Source organism: Belonocnema kinseyi, chromosome 4 (genome assembly GCF_010883055.1).
Source record: "Belonocnema kinseyi isolate 2016_QV_RU_SX_M_011 chromosome 4, B_treatae_v1, whole genome shotgun sequence".
Classification (NCBI taxonomy): Eukaryota; Metazoa; Arthropoda; class Insecta; order Hymenoptera; family Cynipidae; genus Belonocnema; species Belonocnema kinseyi.
Genome location: NC_046660.1, coordinates 125681074 through 125700278, shown reverse-complemented (window position 1 = coordinate 125700278; position 19205 = coordinate 125681074).

Here is a 19205-nt window from a genome sequence, read left to right as displayed (position 1 = left end):
GCGATTGAGGAATCAAAATACAATAAATGGTATAAGATGATAAAAAAGGAAGGGATGCCAAAGTATTTAGAAAAGGGATGGAGAGAGGTGGAAAAAGGAAACGGCAGTCGCTTAGATTAGAAGCGTGAAAATTGTAAGTAATGGTAAAGTAAAAGTTGAGTAGACTAAGATGCGTTTGCGTCCTCATGCTCTCTCTCTCTCTCGCTTGCACTCTCGCTTTCGTTCGCTCGCTCACTCGCTTGCTAACAAGTCCTAAATTGGGCTATCGCAGGAAATAGAAATAACGAACTAGATATAAGACTTTATGTAAATAGTTGTCAATAATTCTTTATTCATAATGTGTGACCTAAAGGTTTACATGAGTACGCAAACGCATCTTAGTCTACTTAACTCTCACTACTTACAATCTTTACGCTTCTAATCCAAGCGACTTCCGTTTCCTTTTTCATTCACTTTTTTAAACCTCCATTTGTCTTTTTTCACATGCATTCTTTTATTCTCTCTCATTCGCTCCCCTAGCACTTTCCAACTCCTTCATCTGGTGCACATTCACCCCCCCCCCATCCCTTATCTAAATACTTTGGTACTCTTTCCCTTTTTATCATCTTATGCCATTTATTGTATTTTGGTTCCTCAATCATTCCTCATCATTCTGTTGATTGTGTACCCCTGACCTATTTTTAAAGTCTTCATAGTTTACGCCAGTCCAGTCTTATAATTCTCTTGCATTAAAGAACTCCCTCCTTTTATCCCTCCCTCTATCAAACACTTTCTTGCCAACTCCCTCAGCTTTATCTCAAATTTCCATGCCCTCTTTTCCGCTCTATTACTAAACTTATTGCTTTGCGCTTCTTCTCTCATAATCTATCCTTGCGTCTTCCAGTCTGCCCCCAATGTTCACCTTATATACCTTTCTTGTAAACGTTCAATATCTTTTCTTTTTTTCCAGCCCCATATTTGTGCTCCATAACCTAATGCTGACCATACCAGCGTGTCAGATAACCACATTCTCCTTCTCCAATGTTTTTTTAACTTTCTTTCTCCTAGTCTCCATGTCTGTTTCAATATCCCTGCTGTCTTTTTATCCTTTCTCTTATAGGAGCTCATTGATCTCCATTCTTTTTCTAGATATATCCTAAATATTTAGAGTCTGTCACTTCTTCTAACTTTATTCTCTTTTATTTTCCCGACCATTATTTTTTTCCATCCCCCTCCTTTTATAAACCTCATTATCTTTGTCTTTTCTACATTTAGATGCAGATTTTTCTCATCTCAGTATTTCTCTAATACTGCAATTTAGCCCGCCATACCTTATTTATTCTCTGCCACCAAGTCCTTGTCGTCTACGTATGCCAGTATATATCTTATCTTTCCCTATCCTAACTCCTCCCCAACATTTTCTCTTCATTTCTTCTTTCAATTTTGATAATGATACATTGAATAAAAGTGGGCTCTATAAATTTCCGGTAATCTTTTTATCAATCCCTCTCTTATCCCCTATTTCACCATAACTTTTTCGGTTTTCGCCTCGGTTGAATGAGTCAAACGCCGCCTTCAGGTCTACGAAAATTGCTTTCATTGCCCTTTTTTCCCTTGTAAACCTCGTATTTACTAGAAACTTCAGGACATAAATTTTGACCATTACCCCTATTCTTTTTCAAAACCCTGTCTGATTCAGTGGCTCGATCCTTTTTTCTTCAACTTCTATCTGCAATCTCTCCTATAAAACAGTTACATATGCTTTATACAGTGTTGACATCCGCGTCACAACCCTATAATTTTTAACCTCCTCTCCTTTGCCTTTTTGCTAAACGTTTTTTCCATAACTCTGGCTACCGCTTTACTCTTTATACTCGATTACACAACATTCATGCCCATTCCTCTAATTCCTTCCCTCCATATTTTCATACTTAATTAGGAATTTCATCTATAACAGGTGCCTTTCCATCCTTTATTATTCCTGAAACCTTGATTACTTCTTCTCGTGTTATGTCCTCTTCCTCATCTGTTTTTCTCCCATATTTTCCTCCCATTCTAACCGTTATCTCTACTCCTCCTGGAAAATCCAAGAAATATTTCTTCCATTCTACCATTTCAATATCGTGTTTTACTGTTTTTCTTATTTTTCTTTCTCTATTTACTACCTTTCATACCTCTTCTTCCGTCCTGGTCTTCTCCGCCTCTTCCTCAAACCTTTTATTCTCTTCCTCTTTCTTTTGATCACACAACTCAGTATACTGTTTCTTTTTTTTCTTATATTCTTCCCGATTACTTTTTTCTTTTCTCCACTTTCTTAATTTCTTTCTGACCTGATTTTTATGTCTTAACAGTCCTCATCGCATCTACTTCTATTCCCCCCTTTACTAACTTCATTTTTGTTTATGCACTCTAATCCTGTTTTTATTTCTCCTATCATTTTTGTGATCTCCTCGTTCACATTTTCCTCTCCCATTTTGCTATTGCTGACCTTTTCTCTAAACTGTTCTTTTCTTTCCCTTGGCCAATCCCCTCTATCTACATGTTTTACCTTTGGTCCCCTTTTATTCATATTGTAATTACTTTTTTGTCCATCTAATGTCAGTATTAAGGGAAAGTGATTCGAATCAATATAATTAACTACCTCTTGTTCCTTGACCTTCTCTCTTATCTCATCATCCACTATCACATAATCAATCACAGTTCTTCTTTCACCTCCTGAGCGTGTATATTCCCCTTTCTCATCTCCCTAAATATTTCCGTTTGAGATAAATCATTCCAACTCTTTCAAGCTCTTTAACAACTTTTTCCCATCTTCTTGTCATTCCCTTCCTCCTCTGTCTCCTGTTCACGCATTGAAATCCCCACCTATTATAATTATTATGGTCTCCTCTTTTTTCTTCTGCATATCACCGTTTACATAAACCCCCACTTCCTTCCACTTTTCTCCTCCCATCTTTACCTATTCTACTATTAATCCTTGTTTTTGTTCTTTCCTCTTTTTCTTATCTTTCCCTGTTATACATTCATTCCTTGCTCCCATCATCATTATTCTCATTGCTCCGCCGTTTTTATTCTTTCTCTTTGCATTTTGCAGTTGCCATTTGTAACCTCTTTGTAATCTTCCTCTTACTCTGTCCAAACCCTCTTTATCTATCCAAGTCTCCGTCATTATGACTGCATCCCATTGTATCAAATTTCTCATAAACTCCCTATCCTTTCTCCCTAATCCTGCTATATTCCAGTAACATTTCTTCCATTCTTCACTACTTTTGTTTCTGGTCTCTTTTTCCTTCTTGCTATTTCTTATTTTCCTATCTCACGTTCCTCCTTATCCTAGTTTCCCTGCACCTCATTTCTTACTATCTCTTCGCTTTCTTCATCGCAATCCCATAATACTCCGTCCATCTGTATTCTCTCATACATAACCCATGTTATTCTTCACTTTTTTCTTTCACCTTCCGCTATTTTCCTTAACTTATACTGCATTTTCCATTCTACTTATGCCAAATCATCCTGTATTCTCTCCAATCTTCCATATAACATCCTCTTCTTCGTCATCACTTCCCTCTTATACTGCCATTTCTTTAGTCTCACTTTTTTCTCTCTCCTATACGCTCTTCCTTTCCTACACTTCTCACTTCCTCTATCTCTACCTTGGCATCAAATCCTTTTACCACTTCTTTCACTTCTTCCTTCAGCTCGTTCCCCTCTACTCTTATACCCTTTATCACTATATTACTTTTTATTTTATCCCTCTCGTTCCTTTCTAGTCTTTGTTCTATTTTTCTCAGTCTTTCCTTCTCTGTATTCCCGCTCTCGCCCCCACCAAAATCCCAGTTCGAGCTTTCTAATTTCTTTATCCTACCTTGAATCTCCTCTACCTTTTTATCATTATCTTCGTGCTTCTCTAGTTTTTGTTCCAATGACTGCATTCTCTTTTCTAACTGTTCTCTGACGTCTTCCCATTTTCTTATTTCTTTCCTAAGTTCAACCATTTCCCGCCTAATTTCCTTCTTTAATTTCTCTCTCCTTTTCTCCTGATTTTCTTTATAAATCCCCATTACTACTATCATCACTTCACGAATTTCTTTCAGTCTTTCCTCTTTCATTGGAACTTCAATTGCGTCTCCGCTTTTTTTAGCAATCTAAAAATGTTTAGATATCTCCAGCTCGAACAGATATCTTCCATCTCTTCACTGCGATGCCTGTCCCCACTCTTGGTTTTGATAAAAGCTTCAATCGAGCTCAAGCTTTTTGTTCTTAATTTCTCCTTTTCTACAGTTTTCTTGTACTTCCCCCTTTCCTTAATTTCTTTGAACTCCTCTTTCAGTGTACTAAACACTTCCTGCTCTAACTTCATTTTTTTCCGCGATAATACTCGCTCCGCTAGCCATTAATCCAATTCAAACGCTCCCGCATCTCCCACCTCTCTATCCAACCAACCTAACCTCAACTTCGACAGAAATCTGTCTCCATCCTCAAAAATATCTACCTTACCTTTTCAATCTCACAATCTCACACTTCACTTAGTTGGAAATTCATTGTCTTTTGTTAAATTTTTTTTCACTGAACATGTAACAATTGAAAATTCAACTATTGAATCCTTGAGTTGAAAAAAATGTTTTTGGTTCAAATTTGATTTTTTCTAATTAAAAACTTATTTATTTTTAGGTTAAAAATTCGTTGTTTTTTGTTGTTCGTGTCACCTGAAAACTGCTCTTTTTTAGTTGAAAATTCATTTTTTGTGATATTAAATTATTGTTCTTGTTGCATTCTCATCTTAATAAGAAGGCATTGGTTTTATGTGAAAAATGACTTTCGCGAATTCCTTTACATGCTTTCAGGGACCAAGAACAATGATCTAGTTCGTAAAACAGCTATTTTGGATGAAAATTCAAAAAGTTCAAGCATTTTCAAAATGTTTAAGATCACTGTTTTAAAGATTTAAAATTTCTATGAAAGTCTTTTTGTAGTACGATATTAAAAAAAGTCAAACGACGGAAAACGTTGCTTTTTGAGAGATCTACAAAATTATAATAAAAACTTTTAAAATTTATTTAAAAAATCGAAAATTTAAATTTTGGTAGAATAAGAAGCAATGAAAAATCAATTGTTGCATTTTGCGATAAACCTATGCAAGATACGAAAAAGATGACTTAACAAAAATTGTGTACCCAAAAAGGCCTATAACTTTTTTATGAATCACTTTTTTATTGAACAAGTAATTTTTGTTTAATGCGTAAAAACTAATAGTGACTATTAAAAAATTAAAATTTTAGACAAACGACACCAGCTACAAAAAAATAATGTAACAAGAGGTATTTAACCAAAAATTATATACTAATTTGCTTTGAATTTCTTTTACTTCTATACGTGATTTTCTTTATTCGTAAAGAAATAACATTACCCATTGAAAAAGTAGATTTTTTGACAAACTACTGACATTATTTAAGCAATTACAAACTCAAACAAAGGCCTCACTATTGCATCCTTTTCCATTAATAAAGAAACAAAATGCGTTAATTTTAGATGAGACAACTCTAAACTACCGGATTTCTATAGTCCCTTATTTAAAAACTAATTTTATTCCACTATTACAAATGTACTTTATTTTTAGTGATTTCAAACTTAGCCTTTTTCTTCATCTTTTTTCTTCTCAAAATTTCTTCTACAATTTTCACTAAAATGTGAAACGTTAAACAATGCGAACCTTTTAGGTTCACTCCAAAATCACAACAATGTGTTCTTATTTTAACTTTTTTTAAGATTCTGATCATCTATAATTGCAAACTGTTTTTTCAATACCGTATCATTACCTTTAATTTTACCATTCAGCTTTTCCCACATAACTTTGTTTTTTCTTTATCTTTTGCGCTGATATTATTGACTACGTTGTTATCATTAATATACCATTTTTATCTCTATTCATTTTTCTATTCAATTTGCTGGAAAATGAATCACATTGTTTGATGGAGGAGGTTATATTAAACTATAATACACACAAAAATTGTTCTTACAATTGCCACTTTCATAATTAAATCAGGTAATAATTTATTTGTATGAAAAAGTAAATTGTTTACACATTATATTTCAGGACCTTTGAATAATTTATTTATTTAGTTTTTACATGTGCTTTTGCATGGTTTTCATATTTATTTAAGTTTTCCAACTCTAATTGTTATTTATTATGACTGTTCATTACATAATTATTGAATTTGAAGTTTTCAATTAATTACAATAATAATTCTTCACTCGAGGCTTGAAAAGGGACTACACAGAGTCCGAAGCGTAGCCACTTTTAACTAAATTCCACATGTTTCTTAATTCTTTGGCCTTTAACACCGAAAACTTATTTATATATCAAACAAGAGGTCAAACCTGAGAATAAATGTTGTAAAACTAAAACGGAAAGCCTTCACAACAGGCAGAAAGTTTTTTCAAATGGATCAGATTCCACTTTTGAATTGAACTACTGGGACGTCTACAAGAAATTTCCTGTTCATTATTAAAGTTAGCTCTTTTACGCAATCAAGGAAATTTTCTAATTAGATGCCGAAAATGTGGTCTTATTTAACTTCACTTGGAACATTTCATTTGCTTTGACAAACTTAGATTGTTTGAACCAATTAACAGGAATTAAATTAATATATTGTCCAATATGTTTAAAATTAAAATTCTTTATACAGAGATTAGGAACTTACACTTTTTAGTTGTTGATATCAATCAAAGACTACAATAATACACGATATTTCGATTAGAAATATACCATTTCGTATTTTCGTTGATTTTATGATGTTTGGAAACCTTAAATACAATAGGTTCTTTTTAAAAATAAGAATCGTTTAACACAGAAATTCAATACTCTACAATATAGAAAAATTTCGAAACAGAAAATAAATTTTTAAATACCTAACACTTGGTTTTAGAATTTAACTGATATTTCAACACTAGAAAAAGTTATTAAAATCCTATCTTTAGGCCCAGGTTAGGGAACAGATGATAGTCGCTGGGGGCCAAATCTGGTGAATATGGTGGATGGGGAAACAATGTTAACATCTATTCGCTGATTTTAGCATTCGCAACGACCGTCTTATGGGAACGTGCGTTCTCCACGATTTTTGATCCACTGTTACCAAACGCGGCAGCCACTTAGCACAGTGCTTCTCCATGCCCAAATGTTCATGTAAAATATTGCGTACATGCCCAGTTGACATCCTAGTAGCCTCAGCTATCTCAGCTATCTCTGCAGTAATATTGATGATATTGTTTGATGGAGTAGGTTATATCAAACTGTGCATGGTTTTAATGTTCATTCAAGTTTTCTAACACTAATTGTTATTTATTATGACTATGCACTAAGTAATTATTGTATTTGAACTTCTTAATTAATTTGCATTAATAATTCCTTACTACAGGCTTAGAGTCCTTACTACAGGTTTAGAGATTTTAAGTAAATTTCACATGTTTTTTTAATTCTTTGACCTTTGACACCGAAAAGTTATTTATGTATGGAACAAGAGGTTGAAACTGAGGGAAAATGTTTTTCTACTATTACACTATTACTATTACACTATTATACTACTATCCCTGATTTTCTTCCTCAAGATTGGCTTGGCTCGCCTTTTATGAATTTGAGGGCTATGTTGGCTGTAGCATTCCTACTGACAGGGTTTCCAGTGTCAGACATGCAGAGAACGAAGAGGAAGCAGACTCATAGGAGGACCAAAAACCACATACAAATCACGGAGAAGTTAAAAAATGTATAACCTCATTGGCCGCTTCCCGAAGATCGTTAGGCGCATATTGCTCTTCAGTTGCGTGCGCTAGAATGATGAGCATAAAACTCAGAAGCCAGGCTACTAACAGCCATGCCTCAAAAAAGATGTCAAAAGGTAGGTGCTGGCAGTCCTACTGATTACCGACCAATCACCTGCCTCTCGAACCTCAGTAAGTTTCTGGTCGCTATCATGTCCGACTTTGTCAATCAGTATTGTGAGCAGAACAACGATTCTCTTAAGAGTCTTCCTCAATACCCCACGATTATGTATTTGAGCTCCTTGAAACATAAAAGATCTGTCAGCGTGTCATCCACTTTTTGGATCAGGCTATCCAGTGATGGTGCTCAAGGGTTAAGTGTTCCAGTCTGAGTGGTGGGGGATGCCCATCCTTTACCCATTAAACGAAGAAACTTTCAAGCTTATTCGTTCAGCGCACTATAGCATTGTTTAGCACTGAACCTCTTAATTTAGTCATTCAACAATGCGTCCTGTAGGTTCAAAATTGAGGTAAGAGTGGCTGAGTCTCAACTGACCCACCTCCTATACGTGGACGGTATAAAGGTTTATACAAGCACATAGGTACCTTGGCATATTACAGGTGAGGGGTCCGCTCCACTTTTTAATTGAAAAGGCGCTTGGGACTGCTTTTTCATTTCGCCTTAGTGTGATTATGGTGTGTGGGCTTAGTGCGAGGAACATCATGAAACTATTTAACATCTAAGCCATTCATTCCCTAACACACTCTTTTGGCTTTTTCACCTGGTCTATGACTGACCTCGAAAGACTTAAGAGGATCATCTGCGTTAAAATGTCTAACCGCCGAATGCACCATGAAAAAAAAGCTGTGGGAAGAATAGTTCTGCCAAGGAAGCTTAAAGGTAGATCAATGATGAACAGCTAGCTGCTCAGTAGCAAGGTAAACAGCTGCACAAGCAAAACCTCCAAGCATTAGATCTTCCTTGCGTGAATCGCGATGCTTCAAACTGTTAGTTAAAGTAGGGAGAGCTCTTTGTGGGGAGGGAAGGATTTGTTATTGATATCCAGGAAAGGGTGATCAAAGAGATGAATTACTAAAAACACGTCCTCAATATGGCGGCAGAATACATGCATAGATGTCATGATTTTGCTGTGATTATTGTCCCAAAAAATTCCCTGGACACTAATTCACTATAAAGATAGAGCCTTAATATAAATATAGATCAATTAAAATACTAGAGAACTAATACCATCTAATTTACTGGCAGATGACTATTTTGACTGACCATCTAGTCACACAATCGTCCAGATGTCATCTGATTAGATAAATGTGCTCAACATGGGGAATTAATAGACATAAGCGTCTCCCTTAACAATAATATAAGGCTCCGATATACTGAGAATATCCAGAAATATTCGGAGCTGAAGCAGGAGATCCAGATCTTGTGAGGGATGAAGAAGATCACTGTCCACTCGGTCGTGATCTCCTCCACTGAAAACGTTTATGTGAGGTGCGTGAGGTGAGGTCGGAAAAGCTAGGAGCTCGAAATTCGCTAGATCTCATTCAGAAGGCGGTGTTTTTGAACGCGTTCTACATCGTACGGAGTTTTCTGGGTTTGAGCTTTTGGATTAATCTCATATGATTAATATCGGCTTTATCACCCGCTTTGAAGGCAGGAGCAATACGGATACATTTCTACTGCTGCCAAAAGACTCCTGTGGATAAAGATTTACTATAGAGAAGCCATTCTCGTTTAGCAATAACGCAACAATTACGCTTTAAGAATATAGGAGCTATTCCATCGGGACCGGGTCCTTTATTACTATCAACTGAACAGATTCACTCAAATATTTCTAATAATGTAATGACTATACTCTGCTTGCTTATCGCCAAAGTACATCATGGCTTGCAACGAGGTGAGTACCAGATCTAGAATCCTACCAAAGGTATTAGGTATTTGATTCACTTAATACATATTAAGAAATCCATATGTGTTCAAAAGCGCAGTTGCATCTTCTCTTGCTGAGGGAAGTATCTCTGGATAGAATACGGAGCCCTTGTTCATCATTGACCCAAGTAACCGTTGGTTTGTTATAATCCCCTACTATGACAGCTGATTTGTGCCTATACGTTTCCAACATTGTCTCTATAGTGGTGCAATAGTGAACAAAATTATTCGGAGATGAGAGAGGAGGAATATATACTGTGCCAAAAAGTGTGCGGAACAATCCGTGATATATAATTACAAAAATCTGCTCCACAGTAGAAATTTTCAGTCTGAGAGCCAAACGACGAAGCTTTGAGTGCACTGAAATGAGTGCTCCACCTCCTCGTTAAAAAGACACGTGTTTTGATCTCTGTCCTTTCTACGGATACTGTGGTCCTTCAAACCCAATTTGGCATTATAGCGGTTTGAGTTGAACCATGTCTCCATGAAAATGATGACATTATACACATAAATAGAGTGTGATAATGCGACATCATTCATCAAATTGTTTTGTTTCACCACGCCTGTATTCATTTTGTCTATTCTATTGATCCGATTGCTATATAGGAGAGTAGTTGATTTTATTTTTAATTCCAGTGAGAGCTTTGCTGTACGAAGTACATTCCTTACTGAATGCACAGTAATACAATTTTATGTTCTGTACATTAAGGACGGTTACAAAGTGTTTACAATCTGTGCATACCTTGAATGTAGCTTTACATTCTGACTCTTAGGGTTTTCCTGCACACTGTGAACACGTGTTATGAATTTGTCGACATACCCTGGCCATGTGTCAGAATTTTAGACAATTACAACACTAGAAGACGTTTAGGTGATCAATCACTGTAAAACTGGCCCAGCTGACGTGGATTCTGCCCCTCTTCAATCACACTCGATGTATAATAGCTTTAACTTCCAGGATAATGGTGTAAATCTTCTAATTTTTATCGTTCTCTTTTTTAAAAGCACCTTTATTTTGAAGTCTGGTCCATCTTCAAGCTCGATTTCTTGAAGAATTAAACAATTTTTTTTTAATTTAAAATTTAGAATTGATCTTTCGCGGTTTATTCTCAACATACTAATCCCTTAAATTCATAGAAGCTTTACGATGTTTTTCCTTTGATGCAACATCACTGCAACTTATTACAACTCCTCCACCAGAAATTCTTTTAACCGCCGTGATACCTACTAATATATCGCTTGTTTTAATGTTATGTTTTACAGCCTTTTTATTTTCTAAAGAAAGTTGAGCCTAGTTTTATGTTTGATGATAATTATCGCAATTGCGTCACGGAATGGCTTCGTAACTTTAATTCCAGTAGTGTTATCAGACGCCATAATTTCATCCATCTTATGAACTTTGCATTTGAATACTTCGACATGGGAATTCAATAACCTAATTTCTCCATCCTTAGTAGACAGAAGCGTCTCATTTTCCTTTATTAATTTTCGTAACCGTGTAATTGTTTCACTTTCACTGAATGATGATGATAAAGCACATTATGGCTTACAACACTAACATCGAGCATCACTAAAGTAGACAATATCTTTTATTCGATTTGCACAGCTTTTGTGTTTTAAGAATTACCACAATTGATGCACACCACTTTTTTCGACAGTACCCTTACAACACTTGTAACGAATAGGTGATATTTTGTTGTCTGATTCTACTAAAATTCACAGAAATCTAATAATTAATTAAATTTTTTAATGAGTCCATTTTTGGAATTTATTCAACTTAACCCCAAATTTATATTCTAAGAATTGAAGAACCCTCTCGTTCATAGAAATATATCAATTTGATAAAATTTTAAACATTTTCGTCAAAATTTGGAATTTATTAATATTGATTCAAAATTTGTATTCTAAGATGCAAAAATACCCTCTCGCTTATTGAAATATACCAACTGCATACAATTTTATAAATTTTAGTCCGTTTTTGGAAATTTTTATCTTGACCCTAACTTTATATTATAAGAACTTAAAACTTTTCCGTTCGTGGAACTATACTAATTAAATAACATTTCAAAATTTTTATTCGAAATTTAGAATTTATTAAAATCATTAAAATAAACCAATTTTATAAAATTTTACAAATTTGAGTCAACCACTGATTTAGTTCAATTAAACATGATTAAGATAAACATATGCACATTTACCAATGTAACAATATGTGTTTTTAATTTTGGCCAAAAAAATGGAAAACATAACGTAAAAAACAATTGCTTCGTGGCGGATTTTTATTTTTGTTGGAAAAGACTTCTATTGTCATCAGAAAATATATCCCATTAAATAATTGCAGGTAGCCGTCAGTTGTATTTAAATTTTTTAAACCCGCCGTGTTTGCAAACATTTATTTACTCTCTTGAAACCTTTCAAATTATTTTTTTACAAATTTTAAGATTTTGTATTTAAAATATGAAAAATCTACAATTTGTTTTAAATTAGTTGAAATCATTTCTAGTTTTTATTTAATTTTTAGTCTTTTCATGACTTCTAAATATCTCTTGAACTTACTCGAATTTTTCACATCTAATGGGCTGCGTCAGAAACATCCAGATTTGCTTAATTTTTCTCGAGAAAGATGAATTTTCATCTAAAAAGGGCAACCTATCAACCAAAGCTGAAGAATTGAATTTTTAGTTACAAGAAAATAATTTCAAACTAAACTAAAATGAGTTCCAAAGACATTATTTAAATACAGCGATATAAAGCTAGTTTTTGTAGAAAATAATAATTCTACAAATGAGTCCCTGGTAATAATGATATTTATTCATATGAAAGAGCTACCGGTACACAACAGTTTTAACAAATACTTTAAAAGATAAAGGGAATCTCCATAAAATGGTTAGCGTGGTGCTCTTGACTCAGGACTCAATCACACACAGAGAGCCACTGAGGCTTTTGCGTTTCAAACTGTAGGACCTCAGGGTTAGATGCACCATGTGTTTAGTTTAGTTTTGGGCCCATAAACAAGCCCCTCTCAGCAACAGTCCTACGTCTGTTACTTAGCCATCATCCGAGAAACTGCTTCCATCATTCGGCCTACCTGACGAATAGGTCGCCCACGATACTTTTACTCCATATAGACATTCAAACATTTTTGGAAGTAGAGACACCTCATTACCAATTATGAAAAATCAAGTAAAGGAAGGGTGATAGTTGTATCTTGAATAGTCACCCGCAAGGGAGTGATCATGTCCCTGAAAGCCTCCATCAATACCCAGCTAGCACCGATTAATATTGGGATTGAAGACAAGGGCACGGAATTTTTAGGGTTTCCATTTCCGCCTCGCAAGGGTCATTGAGCATCAACAAAGTCACTCCCAAGCTTAGCTTTACCGGTTGCTAGTCTTGCCAGGGACACCAACAATTAAGAGGGCATCCGATCTCCCTAATCTAGTGCTTGCTCTGACTATGACTACCTTAGTCCTGACCTCTGCCCAGAATTTCACTCAGTATAAGGTTGACTATTCCACAACCTAGGAATACCCGACTTGGCCTTAGTCGCAGTTTCGCCAGCGCTCTGTCCGGACACGATCCTGACCAAGAATCGGACCTCAGAGTCGCTGGCATGGACTAATACTTAGGTCATAATTATGACGAGTTCAGCCCTTGTAGCCAATCGCTCTGCATACAAGTCTCATTGCAGCATACTGCGTTTGCTCACCAGCTCACTGAGTAGCGCCAAACTTGACCCATATTCGCAAACTGTCTACTGACACAATGCTGCGTTGATTCGGTGATTTCTTTAAATCCCGAAGTTCTTGCACCTCGTATCGGTCGCTCGGCAGAGCAGCTGTAACCTTGAAGGGTCCCTTCGCCTTGGCCACCAGCTTCTTGCTCTCGCCAGTAGCAACTGGATGTGCATCCACCATAACGACGTCTCCAATAGAGCATGAGGGAGTTTCGAACCTGTGTACATCGAACCTCTTTTTCTGTCGAATTTGCTCCTCATCCGTCGACGCCTTCGCTGCAGACCTAAAATCCTGCCAATCCACCTGATCCAAAGTGTCTTGAAATTATCTAAGTAACTTTGCATCAGCCATACTGCGTGGTCTGTAGCCAAAATGAAGTTGAGTCGGTGACATTCTTGTAGTTCTGTTGGTTGAACAGTTGAAGGAGCTTTGGACCTTTTTCACGCTCTCGTCCCATGCTTCCTCTGCATTTCCAGCGCAGGTGGCTGCAAGTGAACTCAAAAAGGTGGGATTCATTCCATCACACTGTCTTCTCGCACGCGCGTTTCAACCGCGTTGTGTACGTGCTTGACAACATACTCATTACAGAAAGCTTTAAATGAGTGTGACGTGAAGGCCGTTCCTCTATCACTTATTATTCGTGTGGGCACTTCGAATATTGCTATTAACTGACCTAGTTCTCTCACACATGCTTTTTTGAAGTGTCACGGACAGGTTCAAGAATACAAAATTTAGTGAACGCATCAACAATCGTTAGAATTTGAGAATTTTTGCGAAAACTTCGTACAAATGATCTCACATGATCGAGATGTATCGTACATTTGTTCTTTAAGAGTCGTGTTCCTACTACAATAAGCAACTACGCGCTTTTCATTTTCGTGTTTTTGAATTAGCATGGCACTTAACCCGATGGCGCATGCGTCTGTATGTACCTCCGTTTCACGAGAAGGATCGTAAATTACCAATATTAGTCGATTAACCAATATTGTTTTAATTTCTTTGATCACTCCACTTTCTGTTTCTCCCCATGACCAGGGTACGTTTTTCCGCAAGAAATTCGTAAGTGGGGCGACTTCACGCGCGAAATCTTTTATAAATTTCCGAAAATATCCGGCAAGTCCCAAGAACTGCCTGACTTGTTTTACATTCTTCGGACCAGTAATTTTTACAACTGTGTCAACCTTATTTTTGCCTGTTTCTGATCCATTCACCAGCAATCTCACATCCTAGATCATCAATTTTTCTTGGAAAAATCTGCATTTTGTGATATTTAGAGTTAAGTTGTTTGCTTGAAGAGCCTTCAAAACTATTTCTAGCTGTATAAACACTTCTTCTGTTGTTTTTTGTGGCAATTAATACATAATCTATATAAACAAGTGCACAGCCCCTGAGGACTTTGTTCATGGTCCTTCGAAATACGGAAGGAGCATTCGCCAATCCGACAGGTACAAATAAAAACTCCCACATTCCATTAGGTGTTATAAATGCAGTTTTTTCCACAGAATTAGGATGCATTATGATTTGGTAGAATTCAGATTTCCAATCCAACGAGGTGAAAATTCGTTTGTCACAAAGTTGATCTATTTGATCGTCAATTATTGGAAAGGGATATTGAATACGCTTAGTGATCTTATTTACTTGTCGGTAATCTACTGCCAGGCGAAATTCCCCGTTTTTCTTCCGGACTAGTACCATCGGACTTGCACAATGAGATGTACTCTCACGGGTAATACCATTTTTTACCAAATCTTTTAAACCATTATCGTAATGCTTAATAAATTTCTTAAATATTAATGTAATATTTTATTCGAAATTGTTATTAAAAATGCTTACTTCTTTTTAATTCAATTAAGTATATCGCTTATTGTTAAAAATTTAAACGTTAAACAAATGCTTTAAATAACTAATAATTGTTCAGAAAATGTTTTACATTGGTCACGAAAAGTTTTTTTTCAGTACGACTTTATTCTATAAAACTTACATTCAATTTTGTCGTTTTGAAATTATTTTTATAACTTTTTCCTTCAAATCACCCTTGTAGACACACTCGTTTGTCCTCTGAAAGCTGAAAGTAAGTTTTTTGTTTATTTATGTTGATCCCGCAGATTAGTTGTTAGTATTCTCAAAGGAATGAACAATGTGTCAATTTTGGACAAACATGTCAATTTCAGTTTTTAGGGGCATTAAAATTTAAAGTAATTCAATGACAATGATTGATTAAAAACTCCCAACACATTCTTAATATCTCCCGCAAGCTAAGTTTAAATCCCGAAACCTGAATCTCATTTTTCCGAAAACCAAAATTTCTCCATGTTAATCCTATGGGATTTTGACGTCTTAATATTAACCGATTCGGCTCAAACTTGAAGGGAGTTTTTTTTCCAGCAACCTCACAAAATGGGGGGTGGGGCACAATTATAACATGAAAGTGGTCAGATCGCATTGCTGTGGAACGCGGCGTGTTAGCACACCACATAAGTTGTCGCCATCACGATGTCGATACAAGAATTTTCTAATAGCTGAAAATGAATTTACTACTTAGTTATTATATATAATTTAAGCAAAAAATAGTCAGACCACAGATTAGTGGAAAAGAAATAGGCAGTAGTCGCTCAAGGTATTGAAACATGATCATTCTGGTAGCAAGATTGTATAACCTCCTTCAAGCTACAAGTAGAAAAATATAGTGCATCCCGTGAAGCATTCAGTTCAGTGATCCTGGTGTTTAAACCCATTCTCTAATGAGATAGTAGGAATCACAATTTTTCATCATCATGCCCGTGACACAATGGTTGATTCTGCTCAACAGAACCACCTTTTCTCTACTTAAATCTACTTTAAATGAATGTATACATAATCTCATAATAAGATACGACAGCTTTCTGTATTTAATTTTAATTATTGAATGGGTATATGCCCTAGAAGAATCTTAAAATAATAATTGAATGCGGTCGTATCTTATTGGGAGATTTCGCATACATTCTGGTAAAATAGATTCAAGTAGGGAAAAGGTGATTCTGCTGCGCAGAATCACTACACTGCATGTTCAGCGTAATGCAATATATTTTCCTAATTGTATCTTGCAGGAAGATATACAATCTCGCTACCAGAACAATAATTGTTCATCTGACGTCCAACTAGGGGGCGCGACTTTCGGAATCCTGGGATAAAGATTACATTAAAACCTCAGAATTAAATATAAATTTAAAACAGACATTTTTTAGAATGTTTAATCCTAGAAATCGAGTTATTATTAAGCATGGCCCTGTAAATGTTATATTAGACACATGTAGCTATTTAAATCTGATGTCTGCAGAATTCTTTTTGTAAAATGTTCGTGAATTTATTAATTGCCAATTTCGCTCACAAAACATATATCTCTTTATATTGAAATCGGCAAATACAACATTTCGCTTTCAAATCCATTGGAACTGGAAAGAAATAACACTATCCCTGATAGAAACTCAATTTAAATTACTTTAGTGGTCACTTGAAATAATTCACAATTTGAACATACCTTAGCGGTCATTTGAATAATCATTTGAAATCGGAACCTTATCGAGCGAGCACTTGTTTAACAAGTTCAAAAAAACGACTATATAAAATTTAAATTTGTGGATTTGAGGCTTGATATCGTCCACACCGTTGCATGGGTCGACTTGAAAATTTATACACATGTAGATTAGGCACTGGAGATGGAAACCCCCTTTTCACATCTGCAATCGATAGAACGAAACATTCTACGTTCAGGTACATACCCAAGTCATAGGTCAATTGTGACGGTCAAGGTCAGTTAGAGGTTATTTAAAATTAGCTAAGTTTTCCAAGAGGTATGTATTGATCTTGGTTACAGCGTTTTGAACATTTTAAAATCATAAGGAAATTTTTCATTAAAAGTTTCAGGTGTTCTGTTGAGAGTTCTGTTCCTCCGCAAAGAGTTATACAGTCTTCTACCGTTTCTCGATACCTAAGTCAATACCTAAGGCGATACCATAAGTCCTATATCGTTTATCCATACGAATATTACGAATCGAAACGAAATTTACGTATTACGAGTACATACTTACTATCTTTCGCTAAAAGATTATTATGACGCAAGCTGAATTTTCGGAACGAAAGAGGATATGTGTATTAATAATGCGTGGTTGGGGAGATCGAGTTTGATCTTATGATCAAGTTCGTTTGCTTTTTAATCGCACTTTTCGTAATGGAAAAGGGTTAAATCCTGTCTCAAAATCAACCATGCACAATACAGTATTTTCAGATGAATTTACTTTCACTTTAAAACGTGAAGTTAATAGGCAAAATTGTAAATATTGGTCCGACACAAATCCTGATTGGATGTTGGAGAGTAACACACAATATCCACGAAAGATTAACGTTTGGCCCGTTATCTTGAATGATACATTGATAGGCCCTTTCTTCATCGATGGCAATCTCAGTGCCCGTGAATATGAAGAGCTTCTCAGAAACCAAATTGTACCAAGAATAAGGGAGATTAAAGGCGATAATTTTCAAAATATTTGGTTCCAGCAGGACGGAGCAGCGAATCATTATGGTAGGGAGGTTCGAGCATATTTGGATACTCAGTTCCCTTAAAGGTGGTTTGAAAGAAGGGGTGAAATCGAGTGGCTTGCTAGATCTCCTGATCTGACGCCTCTCCACTATATTCTTTGGGGTTATTTAAAAAGCAAAGTATACTCAACGCTACCGCAAAGCTTAGACGAGTTGCAAAATCGGATTCTGCAAGAGGCTACTTTGATTTATAGGGAAATGATTCGTAATGTTGTAACTCATTTTTACAATCGCATAGCTTTTTGTCAAGAAGCTCAAGGTTTTCAATTCGAACATCTTCACTGAAGCGTGAAAGGCAAGGAGACTCACGCTAATCAAGCACCCCGAAACGTAAGAGGCAAGGGGACTCACGCTAATCAAGCACCCCAAAGGGAACAGAATTTATTATATCCACGTCGTTGTTCCTGGGTAATGCTAAACGTACACGTAAACTGCTTGGAAAAAACCTTGAAAAAACTTTGAACATCATCACCAAGATGAATAGAGAGGTCACCAATGAATTTCTCGTTGAATTTGATTTAGGAATTGCACTGACTTCTTGGAAAACTTTGTTAATTTCAAATAACCTCTAACAATTGACACACAATTCACCTATGACTTGGGTAAGTACCTGAATGTAGAATTTTCCGCTCTTTCGATTGCAGATGTAAAAAAGGGGGTTTCCAGTTTAAAAAAAATAAAGTTGACTTTCAAAAGGCCATGAAGGTCAACTTCCAGGTCAAAATAAAGGTCACCATTGGATTCCTCGTTGAAATATACTTCAGGAATTATACTGACCTCTTGGAAAACTTTGTTAATTTCAAATAACCTCTAACTGACCTTGAACGTTACAATTTACCTATGACTTAGGTACGTACCTCAACGTAGAATTTTGCGCTCTATCGATTGCACATGTAAAAAAGGGGGTTCCTATTTAAAAAAACAAAGTTGACCTTCAACAAGCCATGAAGGTCAACTTCAAGTTCAAAATGAAGGTCACCCTTTGGCACCAAATTCATCACACATATTCTTTGAGATCCCAGCCAGGTCGCAACAGTATGGGGGGGAGCAAGAGTTGGGGTTATATGTATTATATTCGCAGTTTTTAACTAACCGGCACTAAATTTTAAATACCAGGTGTATACATATGAAACCGGTATTGCCATCTAGCGGCCAGTAGGCACACTTGTAGGCGCTGTCGGAACTTACCATTTGTGCTAATTGGCGTATTG